Genomic DNA, 21,961 nt, shown 5'->3' with positions numbered 1-21,961 from the left:
CACCATGTCTTCCTCCTCCTGCTCTGCTTGTCTTTGTGGAATTTCCCCTTCTTCCAGAGGTGGGGGGTCTCTGGTCTCCTCGGATGAGGGGTGTCCTCCGAGTCTTTTCTCCCCTATGTGAAAAAAAATGGTATACTTAGCACACAGATATTTGATGGCATAACTATAAATATGAAACATTGCTTGGAAGTGGGGTACAATTGTCGATTTTGGCAGAGTTCCAAGATGTAGAATTTTTAGTGTCCTTTGTCAAGCTTCAATACTTTACCTGGCTTGTACAAGCTTCACAGATGGAGACACCCCTATAGTATCCACTGGAGCACCTGTGTGGGACCCCTAATAAAAAGGGTGTTCTTTTGTCCCACACTAGTGCTCCAGTGTCCAGATGTGTAAACAGCTGCTGAGTGTCCTCTCCTTACACAGAATCTAGTTTGCATTTCATTCTAGTAACAAACCCATCTACACAACCAAATTATTTTCAGACAAGTAGGCCCTAAAAAATGTGGTCAAATGCATATGGCCAAAACAATTGTGTTTTAGAGGCCGAAATAAAAATGTTTGATACGAATGAATAATGTGCCCATGAACATGAAAGTTGCCATTTTAAACTGTACAACAGTTCAGAAAAGCACATGGATCAGCACAAACGTAATAAACATGAAAAGAATAGGAACACAGCACAACTACTTACTTTTTTGCAGCACTCTCCGGATCTTTCTTTACTGCTCGTGCTCTCTTAATTTCAGGTCCGACCACCGCTTCCTGAGGTGATCTTTCGATCGTCGTACCGGTGCAGACTTTTGACCACTTTCGCCATGATCTTGGCCTTTCTGACATTGGGGTTGAGGTAAGGCCCATACTTTCCATCACAGTCGCCCCTCTTCAGGATGTCGACCATCGCCAACATCTCCCCAAAGGATATATTTAATGCCTTAAATCTTCTCCTTCTGGATCCAGACGTTTCCGGCTCCGGGCTTTCCTCCCCCTCCTCCTCGTTGCTAGAATTAGCACGTACCTGCTCTGACTCCGCCATGTGCTCTCCCCCCACTGCGCTGAATGAAAAGGGGTGGGGATTAGACTAGAAAGAGCGTCAGGGGCGGGCAGAGTTACACGCATGCGCAGTGTGTATAAAGCGCAACACGCGTGCGTAGTACGTATGATCTGTGAGCGGAGGAAGGAGTATTGGAGGCGTCGATCGTGATAACGAAGGTATGAGCCAAACTTGGGCCTATACTGCTTTTAGATTGAGGCCTATATTGTAACAAGATTAGGAGAGTTTTGCCTGACATTAGGGTTTGTCTTGTGTCTTGCAGTGAAAATGGATATCTTGAAAGATAACGACTTTATGGCAATCTTCATTGATATGTTCAGGTAGCTGCCTTGTCTATGGGAGATAAACCACCCTGAATATAAGAACCAAACAAAGAGGAAGGCAGCACTGGATCAATTGCTGGAATTTGTGAAGACGGTGATCCCCATGTCAGACATCACCTATTTGAAGATCCTAATTGGTAGCTTGAGGAGCACTTATCTAAGGGAGCGCAAGAAGGTCCAGGATTCCCAGAGGTCCGGAGCAGCAGATGACATCTATGTCCCCAGGCTGTGGTACTATGACAGGCTGCATTTTCTGGCAGGTCAGACTGAACCCAGGCCAGCACTCTCCAGTCTTCCTTTCACGCTTCCTTCCCCCCAGCTGAGGCTTCTGACGCCCAACCTGGGCCTTCCAGGCAGCAACATGTGGAGGAGCCCAGATTCAGCCAGGTATAGCATTTCTCTAAATATTTCTGCTTGTCCAATCAATGATGTTAACTAGATGTTAGTTTGGAGTGCTAATTTATGATTGTGACTGATGATGCAAAAACTAAAACCATGTCCCTTTTTCATACACAGGGAAGTCTCAGCCAGGAGGTGGCTGGGCCAAGCAGGCTGTCTAATATCCAGGTCCCTCCCCTCCACCTGCAAAGACAAAGTGGCAGGAAGAGGAGTACCCTGGAGGAGGCTGCCATAGACCTCTTTCAGAAGGCTACAGAGGCCCTGAGAACCCCCCACACTGTGGAGGAGGACTTTGCTTGCATAACTGCCTGCAAAATGCTGCAAATGGAGGAGGGCCAACGACTCCTGTGTGAGTCCTTCATTTTGGAAGCTCTCAATAAGGGGTTGAGGGGCCAAATAACATCTGCTACCCACATTTTTGACCTCACACATGGTCCTCCTCCTACTCCAGGTCCTACTACTCCTCCTCCTCCTCCTCCTCCTCCAGGTCCTAATACTACTCCTCCTCCTCCTCCAGGTCCTACTCCTCCTCCTGCCACATCTCCAACACCAGAGCCACAGCCGGGAAGGAAGCGTGGAAAGAAGACCAGAAAGTGATGACCCTGGGTCCAGTCTGGTCTGGCAAAAGATGCAGCCTCTTGTAGTAGCACAGCCTGGGGACACAGATGTCATCTGCTGCTTTCATGATCTCTGGGACTTCTGGACCAGACTGCACTCCCTTAGATATGGACTCCTCAGGCCACCAATTTTGATGTTAAATAATTGATGTCTGCCCTGGGGGTCCAAGGCTTCGCTAATTTCAGCTGTTTCTACAGCGTTGCCTCCCTCTTTGTTTGGTTCTGAGCCCTTAATAAAGGATTTTATGTTTCAATTATACTCGCCTATGTGTGTTTTCATTCAAAAAGGACAGTATTCAGGTACATTTCAAAATACAATGTGAAATTAACAAGGGACACCAACACCAAGCAACCTTCTTGAGATTAAATAATATAAGATATCAATGGTGTTGTGGTAACTTGACACACAAAACACACACAAAAATATTAGGGAGTAAAACTAACCAAAAAATAAAACAAAGATCAGCCTTGAAAAAAATACAAACCTAAAAAAAATACAAAAAACAGCCTTAAAAAAAAAAAAAAAAAAGAAAACCCAAAAATTATTTTGTCAGATGTGACAAATCAAAATATATTGAGGGAATCCCGATAAATAATAAAGAAAGAAGTTTGTGAGAAGTCTGTGTGAATATCAGCAGCAAAACTACTTCATTCTTTTCACATTATAAAGAAGAAGAGAGTGTGCTATATTAAACCATTTTTTACATTGCACCGTGACAAAAGTGCTGTATCCATTGCGAACACTAAATTTACCAGACCGAGCTGTTCCGTCTCGGAATTTCTTCTGAGCATGCGTGGCACTTTGTGCGTTGGAGCTGGCCACACACGGTCGGAATTGACGCGATCGGATTTTGTTGTCGGAAAATTGTATAGCCTGCTCTCAAACTTTGTGTGTCGGAAAATCCGATGGAAAATGTCCAATGGAGCCCACACACGGTCGGAATGTCCGACAACACGCTCCGATCGGACATTTTCCATCGGAAAATCCGACCGTGTGTACGGGGCATTAGTGTCATTTTCTCAATCCAAGGGGTTATCTCCTCCCAGAAAACTTTAATCTTTGGGCAATGCCACCATAAATGCAGAAATTAACCCCTTTGGTTACATCCCCTCCAGCAGTTAACATAGTCTATGAGATGCATCTGGTGGGGGGAAATTTTGAGGAGTTGGGGTTTTTTTTGTGTTGGAGAGAATTCTATAGGTCTAAGTGTCATTTTCTTAGTACAAGGGGCTATCTCCTCCCAGAAAACTTTATTCTTGGGACAATGCCACCATAAATGCAGAAATGAACTCCTTTGGTTACATTCCCTCCAGCAGTTAAAGTCTGCCGATGGATATATCTGAGCCAACCGAACCGGTGTATGATACCATCTTGTCAGGAACTTATAAGACATCTCCTGTACATGGGAACTTATTGAAGTATGGTGTGTTGCTCTCATCAGCCTTTTAATCTGCTCTGATGTAAAATTGTAGCCCAGTTCTCTTTCCTATTCTCAAATGAAATAGGGAGTTGTCATATTTTGGGTGCTCAGAACCAGCCTATATATTCAAGACAACATATGACCTGGCTCTGACAAGTTAACACACCATTCCTCAAAAGTAGTAAGCGGGTTCGCTGACCTAATCTTGAGCCTCCCCTTATTGAACAAGTCTGTCAGTTGACGGCATTTCCATACAGACATTGGTACTTCCCCCAGTATTCAAACCAAATCCACCAATGAAAGCAATTAACCCTGTGGGGCCACATCAGCGCAATTACTCTTCCCATCCATTCCCCAGTGGCCTAAACTCCCTTTTTCTTCCCCAGGGGAAAACCAGGGAAATCCTTCCAATGGTGTTAAAGGGGATATTGGGGGGCAAACTTTCCCGTACTGTTCATTCTGTCCCAAATGGATAGTGTTGTCTTCATCAGTGGTGATGCATATTCCGACAACCCCCTATAAGAAACCAGAATCCAGGGGGCTCCGGCCAAGTTCCTACCTGCTAATGTTTTCTCCAAGGGCACCCAAATTTTACTAGAAGAGTCATGGCACCAGTTGATTATACAAACCAGGGCCATGGCTCTGTAATAAAACACTATATCAGGGAGTCCCATCCCACCCTCCTGTTTTGGTCTCCTGAAAATCTCATATGCCAACCTGGGATGTTTATCTCCCCACACAAAGGTCATAAAAGCCCTTCGTATTTGCTTAAAGAATGTCTGTGGGAGTGTTATCGGTACGGTATGTAAAACGTAAATAAACCTGGGAATTACACTCATTTTAAGCGCGTTTACCCTGCCAAACCATGTCAGAGTATGACTTCTCCACTTTTGCAAGTCTTTTATTATGGATACCATCAAGGGTCCATAGTTTAGATCATATGGACACTTTATATCTGAAGAAATCTAGATCCCTAAATATAATATGGAATCAAGGCACCAAACAAAAGGAAAAGATTGTTGCAAGGTGGTCTTCATCCTCAAAGGCACATGGCTCTGCATCAACACTGATTTCTCAATATTTATTTTAAAATTAGATATAAGGCCACACCTGTCTATTTGCAACATCAGTTCTGTCAAAGACTCTTGAGGAGAGAAGAGGTACAACAGTAGATCATCTGCGTAAGCTGAGATCTTATGTTCCATTGATCCAATACAAAACCCCTTGATCTTCCTATTTCCCCTAATCGTGCACATAAAGGGCTCCAGCACGATAGCAAATAACAATGGGGACAGTGGGTATCCCTGCCTAGTCCCATTCTGTATCTCAAAATAATCTGAAAGTCTACCATTAACTTTAACCCTTGCTCTGAGATCTGCATACAGTGCTGTCACCCATCCCATCATCCGCTCTCTCAGACCCATCTCCCTCAAAACTCCGACCATAAACTCCCACCCCACCCTATCGAATGCTTTTTCAGCATCCATTGAAATTACTACACTCAGGGTCTGGTCGGTCCATTATGCATCCAATACAATACATGCAGGGCCCAAATAGTATTATCTCTAGCTTCTCGGCCCTTCATAAACCCTGTTTGATCTGGGTGAATCAATTTAACTATATGTTCTTGTAACTTTAGGGCCAGAATTTTTGCCAGGAGCTTAGTGTCAGAGTTAAGGAGGGAGATGTGTCAGTAGCTGGCACAGCACTGAGGGTCTTTTCCTACCTTCGGGAGAACCGTCACATAAGCCAACAGTGCCTCTGGAGGCAATGGGTTAGAGACCGAGATAGAGTTAAGGTATCTACAAAGAGGAACCAACAGGATTGAGGAAAACTTTTTATAATACATTTTTGTGAAACCATCAGGTCTCTGGCATTTACCTAATGGCAAAGCTGCAATCGCTCCTCCCAGTTCTTCAATGGAGATTGCTTTTTCCATTTCCTCCATGGCCACAGATGGAATGGCCTGTAGCCCTGAGGCCTCAAGATATTCCTGATTTCTATCTAAATGTCCACCCTCCTCCACCCACACAGGAACTGAGTCTATGTTATATAGAGACGCATAAAAGCAATGAAGCTCAGCTGCTATTGCTTGGCAGTCCACTATCTGCTTATCATCTGTCTTTACAGTATGAACATGGCGTGAACCCTGTTGTTTCTTTAGTTGTCTAGCCAATAGTCTCCCACCCTTATTCCCCTGTTCATAAAATCGGTGGGAAAAGTATCTATGTATATTTTGAACTTTTCCTTGTCAAAAGAAGTTTATTGAGTATACAATGTTATAAAGATACATAAAGTAAGTTTACAAGGATCTATAAAGTAAGCTCATTGTTTTACAGTAGGGTTTATATAGGTAAATATCATGAAATTTCAAATATTAACCATTGGGTTCACGTAAACCTAAATTAAAGATATATATCATTTCCTTAGTTACTTTTGTAGGTATTTAAATGATTTATACCTACTATACATATTGTTTACAAGTAGAGTGTATATAGGTCAAATAAATTCTGATAATGAGCTTTAATCGTAAGGTGGAGAAAAGGAAAGAGAAAGAAGAAAAAGGGTTGAAAGGTAGAGGTATGGTCCACAAGGTTGTCCCGCTCGTCAGTTTAATATTCTTTTTAGTTCTCTTTGAAGCCTTAGAATGGGTGTCTCTGTAAGTCATTTAATCTGTTACCATGGCAACAGGACAGAGTCATTGAAGTTTGACAGGAACTGTTGTTTTATCCAAGGATGCCAAAGTTTTTCAAATTTTGGAATTTGATTTTGATCGATGGCTACCATCTTAGCATGGGACATTGTATTATTCATTCTGTGAATTGTTTCTGCTAGTACCAATGTAGGAGATTTCCATGCCTTGGCCACTGTTTGTTTTGCAGCCGTTATTAGTTGGATCATAAGTTTGAATTGAGAGAGTGTTAACCATTCCAGTTTTAGATTAAGTAAAGTTAAATATGGATCTGGTTGTATTATTTTTTTAAATATTTTAGATGCAATCACGAAGACTTCCTTCCAGAAGGTTTGGATTACTGGGCACGTCCACCATATGTGTAAATATGTGCCTATTTCTGGGCATCCTCGAAAACAAAGAGCTGAGGTATTAGGTGAATATTTTGCCACTCTAGCGGGTACAAGGTACCAGCGAGTTAGGACTTTATAATTTGTCTCCAGTGCTAAGATGTTGGGTGAAGATGACTTAGATGTGAGCCATATGTTAGACCAGTCCGTGTCTTCTAAAGTTCGTCCCAGGTCCTCCTCCCACCTCTGAATGTAAGATGGTCTATTAAGATTTGCTACTCCATATAATTGATTATAAAGTGATGAAATTGTACCTTTAGCAAATGGATCTTTTGTACAGATTGATTCAAAAATGGATAAATGGGATAATGGTGTATCCCCCTTTAGGAATGGTGTATAGAAATTTTTGATTTGGAGATATCTAAATATCTAAGAGTTTGGTAGATCATATTTTTCTCTAAGCGATGGGAATGAAAGGAATGATTTAGATGCTATGAAGTCATTTAGTGTCTGAATGCCTGATGTTGTCCAAGCTTTAAAAGAATTTGGGTAGATCCATGCCGGATAAAAGGCCGGATTTCTGATAAAAGAAAGGAGAGGATTGTGTGGAGATTGTAACTGATATTTGGTTTTTAGTTTATCCCAGAGAGATAAGAAGTGTTTAGTTATGGGATTATGAATTTTAAAGCGGTCTTTAGGATCAAGCCATAATAAATTTGATATTAATAGAGGGTCATTTTCTGAAGCCTCTATAAATACCCATAATGGGATTTCCTGTTTTGCATGGTATTTGGACAGACTGGCCAAATGTGCTGCTCTGTAGTAGTTAGTAAAATTAGGGTATCCCAGGCCTCCTTTATTTTTGTTAAGATGTAGTGTGTGTATAGGTATACGTGGTTTAGAAGAGCCCCATATAAACGAAGTTGCCCTTTTTTGTACTATTCTCAAAAAATAGGAAGGAATTGGAATAGGGAGGACTCTGAATAGATAAAGCAATTTGGGTAGAATAGTCATTTTGATTGCATTAATCTTCCCTATCCAGGATAAAGGAAGTTGCGACCATTGTTTTATTAGATTTGTGATCTGTCTTAATACAGGAGGATAATTGGTTGAGAATAAGTCAGAATGAGATGCTGTTAAATGAATTCCAAGATATGGGATTGATTTTTCTGCCCATGTGAATGGGAAAGCAGCCCTAGCCGGGATCAATTCCATGTTTGTGAGTGAAATATTAAGCACTAGGCATTTCTTAGGATTAATCATAAGGCCGGATAGGGCTGCAAATTCATCAAGAGCTGGTATTAAGTTAAGACCAGAGACCTGTGGTGATGATAGAAAAAGTAATATATCGTCTGCAAATATACATAATTTGTGTGTAATACCTCCTACTTCAATGCCAGTTATAGTTTGGTTTGTTCTGATGTATTGGGCCATGGGTTCGAGTATAAGGGCAAATAATAAGGGAGATAATGGGCAACCCTGTCGGGTACCTCTTTCGATATTAAAGGCTTCAGATTTGTATCCAGCATATTTTATATAGGCTTTGGGTTTATTATATAATGCTTTGATCCATGTTAAAAAGTGGGGTCCAAAACCCCATTTTTGTAATGAATATTGCATATATTGCCAGGATACTGTGTCAAATGCCCTCTTAATATCGAGAGATAGAAAACATAAAGGGATTTTCCGTTTTTTAGCAATATGTGCCAATAACATTGCCCTGCGTATATTATCGCCTGCCTGTCTATTTGGCATGAAGCCTACTTGATCTCTATGTATTAATTTTCCTATAATGCTATTGAGGCGTTTTGCTATTATTTTTGCTAATAATTTAATATTGAGGTTTAACAGAGAGATAGGCCGATAATTCACACAGGAAGTATCATCAGAAAGGGGTTTTGGGATCATACAAACAATTGCCATTAGTGTTTCTTGCCGAAAAGAATGTCCATCTAGAAGTTTGTTAAAAGTTTCAGTGAGAATGGGAGAGAGTATTTCTGAGAATGTTTTATAGTATAAAGCCGAGTAGCCGTCTGGGCCTGGTCTTTTGTTAAGTTTTAGGTCTTTTATGGCGTTAGCAACTTCATTTATAGTTATAGGCTCTTCCAAACTGCTTTTTTGATTCTGAGATAACTCAGGTAAGGTTATTTTTGAGAAGAAGGATTCAGCCTCTGTAGGATTAAATTCATTGTTTGTCTTGTATAAAGTTGCGAGATGTGAGTGAAATTTATGGACTATTTTAACTGGATTACAAGTGTAAACATTTTTTGATAATTTCAAACGTATTGGTTTGAAAGATTTGTTAGTTGAATTTAACCACTTCAGCCCCGGAAGGATTTACCCCCTTCCTGACCAGAGCACTTTTTACAAATTGGCACTGCGTCGCTTTAACTGCTAATTGCGCGGTCATGCAATGCTGTAACCAAACGAAATTTGCGTCCTTTTCTTCCCACAAATAGAGCTTTCTTTTGATGGTATTTGATCACCTCTGCCGTTTTTATTTTTTGCGCTATACACGGAAAAAGACCGAAAATTTTGAAAAAAAATGATATTTTCTACTTTTTGTTCTAAAAAAAATCCAATAAACTCAATTTTAGTCATACATTTAGGCCAAAATGTATTTGGCCACATGTCTTTGGTAAAAAAAATGTCAATAAGTGTATATTTATTGGTTTGCGCAAAAGTTATAGCGCCTACAATCTAGGGTACATTTTCTGGAATTTACACAGCCTTTAATTTATGACTGCCTATGTCGTTTCTTGAGGTGCTAAAATGGCAGGGCAGTACAAAACCCCCCCAAATGACCCCATTTTGGAAAGTAGACACCCCAAGGAAATTGCTGAGAGGCATGTTGAGCCCATTGAATATTCATTTTTTTTGTCCCAAGTGATTGAATAATGACAAAAAAAAAAAAAAAAAATTACAAAAAGTTGTCACTAAATGATATATTGCTCACACAGGCCATGGGCATATGTGGAATTGCACCCCAAAATACATTTAGCTGCTTCTCCTGAGTATGGGGATACCACATGTGTGGGACTTTTTGGGAGCCTAGCCGCATACGGGGCCCCGAAAACCAATCACCGCCTTCAGGATTTCTAAGGGCGTACATTTTTGATTTTACTCCTCACTACCTATCACAGTTTTGAAGGCCATAAAATGCCCAGATGGCACAAACCCCCCCCAAATGACCCCATTTTGGAAAGTAGACACCCCAAGCTATTTGCTGAGAGGCATGTTGAGTCCATGGAATATTTTATATTTTGACACAAGTTGCGGGAAAGTGACAATTTATTTATTTATTTTTTTTTTTTTGCACAAAGTTGTCACTAAATGATATATTGCTCACACAGGCCATGGGCATATGTGGAATTGCACCCCAAAATACATTCTGCTGCTTCTCCTGAGTATGGGGATACCACATGTGTGGGACTTTTTAGGAGCCTAGCCGCGTACGGGACCCCGAAAACCAATCACCGCCTTCAGGATTTCTAAGGGTGTACATTTTTGATTTCACTCTTCACTGCCTATCACAGTTTCGGAGGTCATGGAATGCCCAGGTGGCACAAACCCCCCCCAAATGACCCCATTTTGGAAAGTAGACACCCCAAGCTATTTGCTGAGAGGCATGGTGAGTATTTTGCAGCTCTCATTTGTTTTTGAAAATGAAGAAAGACAAAAAAAAAAATTTTTTTTTTCTTTTTTTAATTTTCAAAACTTTGTGACAAAAAGTGAGGTCTGCAAAATACTCACTATACCGCTCAGCAAATAGCTTTGGGTGTCTACTTTCCAAAATGGGGTCATTTGGGGGGGGTTTGTGCCACCTGGGCATTCCATGGCCTCCGAGACTGTGATAGGCAGTGAAGAGTGAAATCAAAAATTTACACCCTTAGAAAGCCTGAAGGCGGTGCTTGGTTTTCGGGGTCCCATACGCGGCTAGGCTCCCAAAAAGTCTCACACATGTGGTATCCCCGTACTCAGGAGAAGCAGCAGAATGTATTTTGGGGTGTAATTTCACATATTCCCATGGCATGTTTGAGCAATATATAATTTAGTGACAACTTTGTGCAAAAAAAAAAAAAAAAATTTGTCTTTTTCCCGCAACTTGTGTCACAATATAAAATATTCCATGGATCTCGACATGCCTCTCAGCAAATAGCTTGGGGTGTCTACTTTCCAAAATGGGGTCATTTGGGGGGGGTTTGAACTGTCCTGGCATTTTATGCACAACATTTAGAAGCTTATGTCACACATCACCCACTCTTCTAACCACTTGAAGACAATGCCCTTTCTGACACTTTTTGATTACATGAAAAAATTATTTTTTTTTGCAAGAAAATTACTTTGAACCCCCACACATTATATATTTTTTAAAGCAAATGCCCTACAGATTAAAATGGTGGGTGTTTAATTTTTTTTTTTCACACAGTATTTGCGCAGCGATTTTTCAAACGCATTTTTTGGGGAAAAAACACACTTTTTTACATTTTAATGCACTAAAACACACTATATTGCCCAAATGTTTGATGAAATAAAAAAGATGATCTTAGGCCGAGTACATGGATACCAAACATGACATGCTTTACAATTGCGCACAAACGTGCAGTGGCAACAAAATAAATACATTTTTAAAAGCCTTTAAAAGCCTTTACAGGTTACCACTTTAGATTTACAGAGGAGGTCTACTGCTAAAATTACTGCCCTCGATCTAACCGTCGCGGTGATACCTCACATGCATGGTGCAATTGCTGTTTACATTTGACGCCAGACCGACGCTTGCGTTCGCCTTAGCGCGAGAGCAGGGGGGACAGGGGTGCTTTTTTTTTTTTTTTTTTTCTTTATTATTTTTTTGCTTTTTTATCTTATTTTAAAACTGTTCCTTTCATTTTTTTTTTTTTTTAATCATTTTTACTGTTATCTCAGGGAATGTAAATATCCCCTATGATAGCAATAGGTAGTGACAGGTACTCTTTTTTGAAAAAATTGGGGTCTATTAGACCCTAGATTTCTCCTCTGCCCTCAAAGCATCTGACCACACCAAGATCGGTGTGATAAAATGCTTCCCCAATTTCCCAATGGCGCTATTTACATCGGGCGAAATCTAAGTCATAAAATGCTCATAGCTTCCGGTTTCTTAGGCCATAGAGATGTTTGGAGCCACTCTGGTCTCTGATCACCTCTATGGTCAGCTGGCTGAATCACCGGCTGCATTCTCAGGTTCCCTGTTGAGACAGGAGAGCCAGAGAAAAACACGGAAGACGATGGGGGGGGGGGGGCATTCTCTCCCACTGCTTGTAAAAGCAGTCTAGAGGCTAATTAGCCGCTAGGATTGCTTTTACATGAAAGCCGACCGCTAGCTGAAAAGAATGATACCAAGATGATACCTAAACCTGCAAGCATCATTTTGGTATAACCACTCAAAGTCGTGAATGCTGTACCTGAAGACAAAAATATGGCTAACAATAAAGCACAGTAAATGGTAAAGTATAAAAAATTGCATACCTGAAAAGCAAACATGATAAAACATAATAACAATAAAACATTGCAGAATAGAATACAGTAAAAAAGAGCAGAACAATAGAGAGAATAGAGAGAGAGAGAATAGAGAGAGAACAATAAAACGACAACTATTACTTTTTATTTTATATTTTTGTTTGTGTTTTTTTTTTTTTTTTTTACACTTTTTTTGTAACTGTAACTTTTATAACTGTAACCGGTTCCAGGTTCGGGTCTCTCAAAATGCGATGGCATCTTGGGAGACCCTGTGAAAGTGTGTCCTAGTCTGTGCAATGCTGTACCCTACGCTAATACTCAGCTAGTGAATGGTAGCATTCAAAACATTCACCAATGCAAAGACCAGGATTGTCAGGACAGGAGGGACAATAATAGCGGGTGTCACGCCTATATCCGCGCTTACTGCAGACACGACATCTTTTTTGGGGGAGTTCGTTGGGTAGGGGTACTAGGGGGAGGACATAAAGAAAATGCCTCTCATGCAGCCGACTGCATTTGGTTGGGGATGTGAATGGGGGAAGTACGGGCGCTGCAGAAGCGGTGGGTTCCCAATTAGGATTGGCGAATGCAGCAGGAAGGGCATTATGGGCACGACGGGCCTGTGTTTGTCTTCTTTGTGGCAGCGGGACACTACTTGTGCTTGCCACCTCACCAGCTTGAACTGCACTTATGGGACTCGCCACGTCACCAAGTGTTACTGCAGTGCTGGTTTGACTATGACCGGGGTGTACTAGGCCGCTGGCGCTTGCCAGTTCACCAAAACGCTACCAAAAAAACTGTTAACGATCGCAGGGATCAGGCCTGACTCTGCGAACGCTGCAGTTATGCGTTTAGTGTTTTGTAAGTGACAGTGATCGATCGATACTGCACTTGGGTGGGCTGGGCTGGGCCGGGCGGAGGGGCAAAACGCAGGTGCTAGCAGGTATCTGGGCTGATCCCACTAACACTGCGTTTTTGGGAACCCTAAACTGCTGGGGATGCTAGTATAGATCTGATCAGATATTGATCAGTTCAGATACTATACCACTAAGGGAGGTGTACGGTGCGTGCGTGGGTGTTAGCGCTACTGGCACTAACCTGACGCTGCCTGGGGCTGGTGCTTGCCAGTTCACCAAAACGCTACCAAAAAAACTGTTAGCGATCACAGGGATCAGGCCTGACTCTGCGAACGCTGCAGTTATGCGTTTAGTGTTTTGTAAGTGACCGTGATCGATCGATACTGCACTTGGGTGGGCTGGGCCGAGCCGGGCGGAGGGGCAAAACGCAGGTGCTAGCAGGTATCTGGGCTGATCCCGCTAACACTGTGTTTTTGGGAACCCTAAACTGCTGGGGACGCTAGTATAGATCTGATCAGATCAGATATTGATCCGTACAGATACTATACCACTAAGGGAGGTGTATGCTGCGTGCGTGGGTGTTAGCGTTACTGGCGCTAATCTGACGCTGCCTGGGGCGACGCATATCACCGCCGGGCGATCAGGGGGCTAAATCTTTATTCGGCGGGTGCCCTGACACTATAAAAAATAAACAAACTAACCAGCGTCACCCGTAACGGTTATACGGTGATCAGTGGTGAAAGGGTTAACTAGGGGGCAATCAAGGGGTTAAAACATTTATTAGATAGTATATGGGGGTCCCTGTCGCTATAAAACACTGACGGCGAACCTAAATATTTACCTCACTAACTAGCGTCACCAGCGACACTAATACAGCGATCAGAAAAATGATCGCTTAGCGACAATGGTGACGGGGGGTGATCAAGGGGTTAAAACTTTATTAGGGGGGGTTAGGGGGGTACCCTAGACCTACAGGGGGGTAATACTAACTGTCCTTACACTGTAAATGTCACAAACTGACACCAATACAGTAATCAGAAAAAAAAAAAAAAAAAAAACCTGCTGGTGTCAGTTTGTGACAGGGGGGGGGTGATTGGGGGGCGATCGGGGGGGGGATCGGGGTGTTTTGTGTGCCTGGCATGTTCTACTGTGTGTGTGTGTGTTGTGCACTTACATTACAGTCTTCTCTCCTCGGCCCGGAACGGAAAATACCGAGCCGAGGAGAGATGACATCATTTCCTCTGCCTCTGTGTACAATACAGAGGCAGGGAAATGATCCCATTGGCTGAGAGCGATCGCGAGGGGGGGGCCACGAATGGATGGCCTCCCCCTCACCTCCGATCGCCGGGGGAGATTTGCCGACCGCCGCAGGCACCGGGGGGGGGTCCGATCGGACCCCCCACCCGCGGGCAGGCAAGGACGTACATGTAAGTCCTTTTGCCTGCCCGTGCCATTCTGCCGACGTATATAGTCGTGCGGCGGTCGGCAAGTGGTTAATGCCCGAGCCAAATATGTACCTGGTTTGTTTGTATTCATGTAGAAATTGTGTTTGGAGCGTTTGAGGGATTTATCAACTGACTCAGTGAGAAATAGATCGTATTCCAATCTAGATTTTTCCAGATGAGATTTTGTACTCTGAGATGGATTATCTTGAAATGATATGTAGGCTGCATTAAAATTGAGTTCTAGTTTTTTTGCTAGATTTTTGCGTTCCTGTTTAAATAGTGCCATTTGTCTTTGTATTGTACCACCCAAGACAGGCTTATGAGCTTCCCACAGTGTTATTGGGGAGATGTCTGTTGTATTATTAATTGATATGTATTCCTTTAAAGCTTGTTCAATGGCCATCTGATGTAGTGGGTGTTTGAGCATTATGTCCGGTAAGTACCACGTTGGGTCATGCGCTTTTGGTATGGCTGAGGCTATAGTAGTGTATACTGCATTATGGTCAGACCACGGAATCGGAATTATATCTGATGCAATAATTTCTGGTATCATTCCTATTGTTAGAAAAATATGATCTATTCTGGTGAAGGTTTGATGAGGGTGCGAGAAATAAGTGAATTTCTTTTTCATTGGGTTACTTTCTCTCCACGAATCTACCAGATTGTATTTGGAAAGAAGTTGAGAAAAAGGTAATCTAGAGGTTATTTTGGATGGTGTAAAAGGTGATTTATCTAGAAATGGGAGGAGGACCTGGTTCGAATCCCCACACATTATCACTGTTCCTATTTTGTGTGTATTAATCACTTGTAATATATGTGAGAGGAATGGTGTAGGTTGTTTGTTAGGAGCGTAGTAGGAAATCACCGTGATTGCTGTATCCATTATATAACCCATGAGTATCAGGTATCTACCTTCTGGGTCCTTAATTTCTGATGAGAAAGGTGAATGGTGTGGATCAGTGAAATGCAATTAGAGTTCCCCTTTGCTTGGTACAGGCAGAAGCCGTGTAAATTTGTTGATAAAAAGGAGAAATATATTTTGGAGTAGAATCTTTGGTGAAGTGTGTTTCTTGGAGGCATACTATGTGAGCCTTCTTGTTATGGAAAGTACGGAAGGCTTTGGTCCTTTTTTGAGGGACATTTATTCCCTGAACATTCAGGGAAAGTATATTCAGTGGTGCCATGGCAAAAGATCAAATAGTTTTGACTTACTTTTTGTTATGCAGAGCTGACTGCGCAGATCAACCTGTGTGGACTGAAGAGATGAATAGATAGAAAAGAAACCAGTGAATTCTGGAGTAAAGAGTAAACAAAAAACATATGAGATTAGATGATACATTGTATAAATTATTTTTTGCAAGTAATCACAATTTACCCGTGAAAGAGAATAAATATCTTTCTCAGGGGAATAAGTGCCTTTGTCACACTCCCACATAATATGGTTGGGAGAATGAGGAGGGCTAATGGGGGTACACGGATCTTCCGCTTACAGGAGAGAAGTGCTATGTCAAAAGACATCAAAATGATGTTTCATTAATTGGAGTGCAGAATATAGTTTTTGTTGAAATTATTTATTCCAGGGTGGTTGTATATGGTTAGTCTTGCCCTAGGCTAAATAATTCAGTTAGAAAGGTACTGTTAATAACTTTGGTATTGATGAAGATAGTTTGAATTATTTTGGGATTTTAACCCTTTTCGAGTAAACAATTACATATTTTATTCATATGTAACTGTTTAGATATGTTAACTCATAAAATTGATGTTGTATTGCTTCAGATTAGAATAAACAAAAACATAATTCTAGGAACTAGTTAGGTAATAATATATTTGTTTTAAGAAAAGAAAGAAAAAGCTTCCATTACTTCTGGATTATTGAACATATTTGTCCTAAAAAAGTAATAAATCTATTGTTATTACCTGATAATATATAACTGAACAAGAATTTCCTTATTTCACTTATATATTCTAAGGCTATATGAATCAGAAGTAATAAGAAATATAACTGGAATGTAACATGATCCCACACAGTGTGTGACTATCAGAATGCAGTTACATTCAGTTATAAATACATTTTTTTTATAGAGAACCATCTCTTAGTATAATAAATGAAGAGATATCAGGAATTAGGATGTCAGTCCATTGAATCTTCTTGGTCCATGGATGATGTGGCATAACGGCCTCTTTTGTGAGAATATTGAGAATGATAGAAGGGTTTGGCGCTGTTCCTTTTGGTTGGATAATTCCCTACCTTCATATAGGTTACTAAATGCAAATTAAAAATATATAAATTCCTAGGTGCACCGTGCATATGTCAAATAAATATTCTGCTACAATACTGTACAATCATAGGTGATACATAGACATTGGATATATACCTCAAATATAGTGGTATTGAAGAAGGGAGTGGGGGGAGGGGGGGGGAGGGGAAGGGGAGGGGAAGGAAGGTGGATGGAGGGTGTAGGTGGGGGGAGGGGGAGGTGTAGGAGATCTGCTCCTGAGAAAAAAATTGGCAATATCAAGATAAAGTGCAAACGTGCTGGTGAAATTCAAAAAAATCTTTATATGTGATACACTTGTTGTCAAATTCTTTAGTATGTCTCTTATGCAATTTCTTGTGCTGTTACGGTGATAATCCTTCACTTATAATATATCCTTGCTCTGAAAGTGCAGCCACTCACCAGATCACTTCACCCCTGCGGGGGTAGTAGGCAGTTACAGTTTTTACGCCACTGTACAGCGATCGCTGGCGGGCTCAGGTTCGTGGTATATCATATGTAAAGAGAGAGGGAGTGCCCATAGCGTAAAATTGCTTTAAAAAGTTTTATTACACAAAATAGAAGGGTACTCACACTTTTACAATGAAAATCAAGCGAAATGGTAAAAAACGTCAAAAACGTCACAAATGTCCTTCAGCGCTACCTATGATTGTACAATATTGTAGCAGAATATTTATTTGACATATGCACGGTGCACCTAGGAATTTATATATTTTTAATTTGCATTTAGTAACCTATATGAAGGTAGGGAATTATCCAACCAAACAGCGCCAAACCCTTCTATCATTCTCAATATATCTTAGCTGTCCCCATTTAGGGTGACTGCTTGTTGGGAGGCAGCAGTTCCAAACTTCACCAAATAAGCCTTTACTTCCACTGCGCGGGTTCACCATCCCTTTACTCTTTTGTGAGAATGATGATTCCCATTTTGTTCTGAAATTTTCTGAGTGCTGCCTGAAGGTAAAGATGATGCCATTCTTCTGCGTGTGGGAGAGTTGCTGCTTGTGGGTTCTGTCAGATTTAATTTTAAAAGGGTTTGTTGTAGTTCATCTGCTGATCTGCTTCTGTAAATTGTACCTTGGTAGTTAAATCTGACTGAAAAGGGGAAGCCCCATTGATACATAATGTTGTGGCGTTGCAGTTCCATTAGTTGGGGTTTCATGGATCGTCTTTTAGTAATAGTAAGTTGGGATAGGTCAGCAAAAATTTGATAATTGTGTCCTTGAAAATTAAGTTCCTTTTTTTCCTCTTGCAGCAATTAGTATTTGTTCTTTCGTTCTGTAATAATGAAATTTTGTGATTATATCACGTGGGGGTCCATCTTTCTTTTTGGCTGTGAGGGCTCTGTGTACTCTGTCCAGTTCTAAACGTTCAATAGGGATATCTGGCTTTAGTTCTTGTAATAGAGCAGTAATAGTAGATTGCAGGTCTGTCACAGTTTCAGGTATTCCCCTTATGCGCAAGTTTGAACGTCTGGCTCTATTTTCGTAATCTTCAAGCTTAGTTTGAAGTATTAAATTCTCTTCTTTTAATTGTTCCAATTCTGTTATATTTACTTGGGTTGTAATTTCAATTTCATCAATTTTTATTTCTAAGGCTGCGGTGCGGTTTCCCAGCTCTCTTATTTCTTTGGTTAGGCTTTTTGTTATTTGGTCTGAGGTTTGTTTTAAAGCCTTATGAAGCATCTTTTCAAATTGTAATAATATTACTGGGGATGCTGAGGAGGCTTGTGGAGAAGTTTGTGAGAGGATTTGTTCTGTATCTGACTCAAATGGAGAGTCTTGCTGTGACATTTTCTGTCTGTGAGAGCGCCCTGATGCTGTATCTTGTGAGGTGACTGGAGCTGCTTTAGTTGCAGTGAGTGCCTGTGAGCTCTTTGTGAGGTGATTTTTATTTCTGCCACGGTTTCCTCCCAGTACCATATTTCCTGCCCAAACTTTCACAGTTTGTTCCCTGGGGCAAAAAGGTTCAAATGGATACCTTTTGAGCCTGCAGGCTCCGCTTTGTCCTTCTCTTCTCTCCTCAGCGGTGCGGAGCTCTAACAATGCATGTCTGCTCCGCTAGGCTCCGCCCATCTCCCTCTATTTTGAACTTTTCAATCGGGAAGCTGTTTTAAGTCTGCCCGCAGTTTCTCCAGTCTCTGCACATCCCCAGGTTTTAAATGGGCCTTATGTTTAATTTTATGTTTACGTATTTCCTCTAAGAGCCCGACCATTTCCTTCTGTCTCTCTTTTTTAATATGCAAACCCATTAAAATAAACTCCCCTCTGATGACTTCTCTGATGATGGTCAGACATCTCCTCTGATATATTGGTCTCAAAATATAATGCTAATGTGCGGGACAAGGATTCCACATTCTATTTATCATCCCAAATAGATTCATTCAATCGCCATTTTCTTTCCAGGCACCCAATCGATGCCGGACATATCGTTAAACTTATTGGAGCATGGTCTGACATAGTGATTGACTCAGTTGTTGATGAATTTACATAATTCAGATAATATTGATCGATCAACAACATATCGATCCTTGAATATACATTGTGTATTTTGGAGTAATAACTGAAATCCCCGTCTCGCTCATGCAGTACCCTCCAACTGTCCAATAAATGCAGAGAGCAAAGGCGCTGTTTAACATATCTTAACGCCTTATGAGACACAAAGGTTTTCCCCAAAGAGGTGTCTAGACTAGGGTCCAAGGTAATGTTAAAATCCCCTCCCATAACCAATAGACCTTCCCGAAACTTTCCCAGGATATCCAAAGTTTTAGAAATTTAACGGTATGGCTATTGGGGGCATATATAATAGCTAGAGTATAACACTGGCCCTGGACCTTTCCTTTAACAAAAAGAAAATGGCCCTCAGGATCTACTCGTACCTCTGTAGGTACTAGGGGACATTGTTTGTGTATAGCTATTGTAGCTCCTCTAGCCCTAGGAATGGGCGAAGGTGCATGAAACCATTTATTATATGGAAAAAGAGGTATACGATGGGTCGACCCTGCCACGAAGTGCGTCTCTTGCAAAAAAACTATCTCTTCCCTCATGTGACGCAATTCACGCCAGAGGCGGCCTCTCTTACCAATCGAACAAAGCATTCTCACATTATTTTAAGTTATAGTCTTAACCAACAACTTGGAAAGATATTGATAACTGCAGTAATGTTGTGTATTTTGTAGGCAAGGGAAGGGAGGGTAAAGCATGAAAAGATAGCGATAGGGGGGATCAGAGGGGGGAGGGGAAGTCTATCATTAAGCAGTAGTGTATTTAGGTTTTGTGCTGCCCTAAGCCTGACTAAACTTGTGACTCCCTAATTTAAATATGACCCACTCCTTCCTGTCAAGGCCACACCCCTTGCTGTTTAAGACCTGCCCTCAAATTTTCAAGTGGGGACACTAGTTCTGAGGGTCTGGAAGGAGCAATGGATTCCCTTAAATTGCCTAGATTTCCTCTCACTTCCTGTTTGGCTATGGGGCAGGAAGTGAAGGGAAATCTCTGTAATTGGACAGGGATGGTAAGAAATAAACTGACAGGGGCTATAACCCTCCCTTACTCTATCCTAAATTTTAAAAAAAGTGTTGCCTATTTCTACTTTAAGCACAAATTTCTGATAATATTTCCATATATTTTATTTTAAGAAGATATAACCATGCCAATGGTGTAGAAAAAAAAATATAGCACAGTGAGGAAGGTTTGTGGTCCAGGATAATAGGACAGTCAAAATTAGATGTGGCGCCCCCCCCACAGTTGCGGAATGCCGGCCGCCCGCATACCGGAAGCAGTGTGGCTGCTTTATGGGGCGCTATACTAATTTGCCTTTCAGCCCAGTCTGCCCCATAAGACTGGTGCTACACTAACAATGTAGCGCAAACTGGCGCAGACTCTTTCCATGCTGCCCCCCTGTAAAGTGCTGCCCTAGGCCTGGGCCTTGTCAGGCTAGGCCAGGATACAGCGTTGTCATTAAGTAGGTTTGTGGTTTATTGGAGTTGAACACTTATTTTAACATGAGGTGTATGATCCCTGTATTGGTTAGTTCCTCAGTAGGGGCCAAGAGGAGGATGTTGAAACAGTGTGTTTGCTCGTTGAAAGTCACACAAAGCATTTATGCTGAAAAGACATTAATAATCATTCTCTGAATTATCAGGTGTTGTTTTAAAGTGTTGCCAGTCATGCCATGTGAGTGTGAATTTAGAGATTTTTTCTTGTGAGATGCTGATGAGTACTTCTATTTTTTCCATGTTATATGTTTTCCATATTAAGTATATGAAACCATTTCTTTTTCATTGGAATGGTTGCATAACGGCAGTGGGAAGGGATACAGTGTCTAGCAGCATTTATCATAAACATCGCTAGCGATTTGAGGTAGCGTTTTTTTGGAATGGGAGTATGATGAAGCAGATATTGAGCGGGAGAAAGTTTGATTGTTTCTGAGGTAACCTTTAGGATAGTATCATTTACATATTTCCAAAATGTTTGAATTTTAGGGCAAGACCACCAAATATGGAGCAGTGAACCTTCATCAGCATCACAATACCAACATCTATTGGGAGTGGAATTGGAGAAGTTATTGAGAAGAGCAGAGGTCCTGTACCACCCTGTAAACATTTTAAATCCACATTCTTCTGTTGTAATGTTTAAGGGTACCTTATGTATGTGGGTGGTGCAAATGATATCCTAATCATGGTCAGAGAATTTTATGTCTGGGTCACATTCCAAAGCTATACATGAAGCGCTGGAGAAAGTTGAGTAATATACTCTTCCCGAAGAGGGAAGAGTACCATATATTACCAAAATTAGGTGACTTTGGGGAGATTTTTTGATACAAAGAGCTTCCAGGGTTGAAGGATGTCTGTTCTAGTGTTGGGCTTTTCCTTGTTTGGTCAGGAAGTGTTTTATCTGACCTTTATCGGGCCTGATAATGGACTGTGGGGGGATCCACGCCTTTTTTTTTCAATGATTTTTCATCTATATTGCCGGAATCTGGCAATATATTACAGCCGTGAGCAATTTTAAATCACATTTTTTCCTTTAGAAGTGTCATTTTGCTGCGGTACTGGGA

Source organism: Aquarana catesbeiana, linkage group LG09 (genome assembly GCF_042186555.1).
Source record: "Aquarana catesbeiana isolate 2022-GZ linkage group LG09, ASM4218655v1, whole genome shotgun sequence".
NCBI classification, from domain to species: Eukaryota; Metazoa; Chordata; class Amphibia; order Anura; family Ranidae; genus Aquarana; species Aquarana catesbeiana.
The sequence above is the reverse complement of the archived record's forward strand: the minus strand, read 5'-3'. Positions refer to the sequence as shown.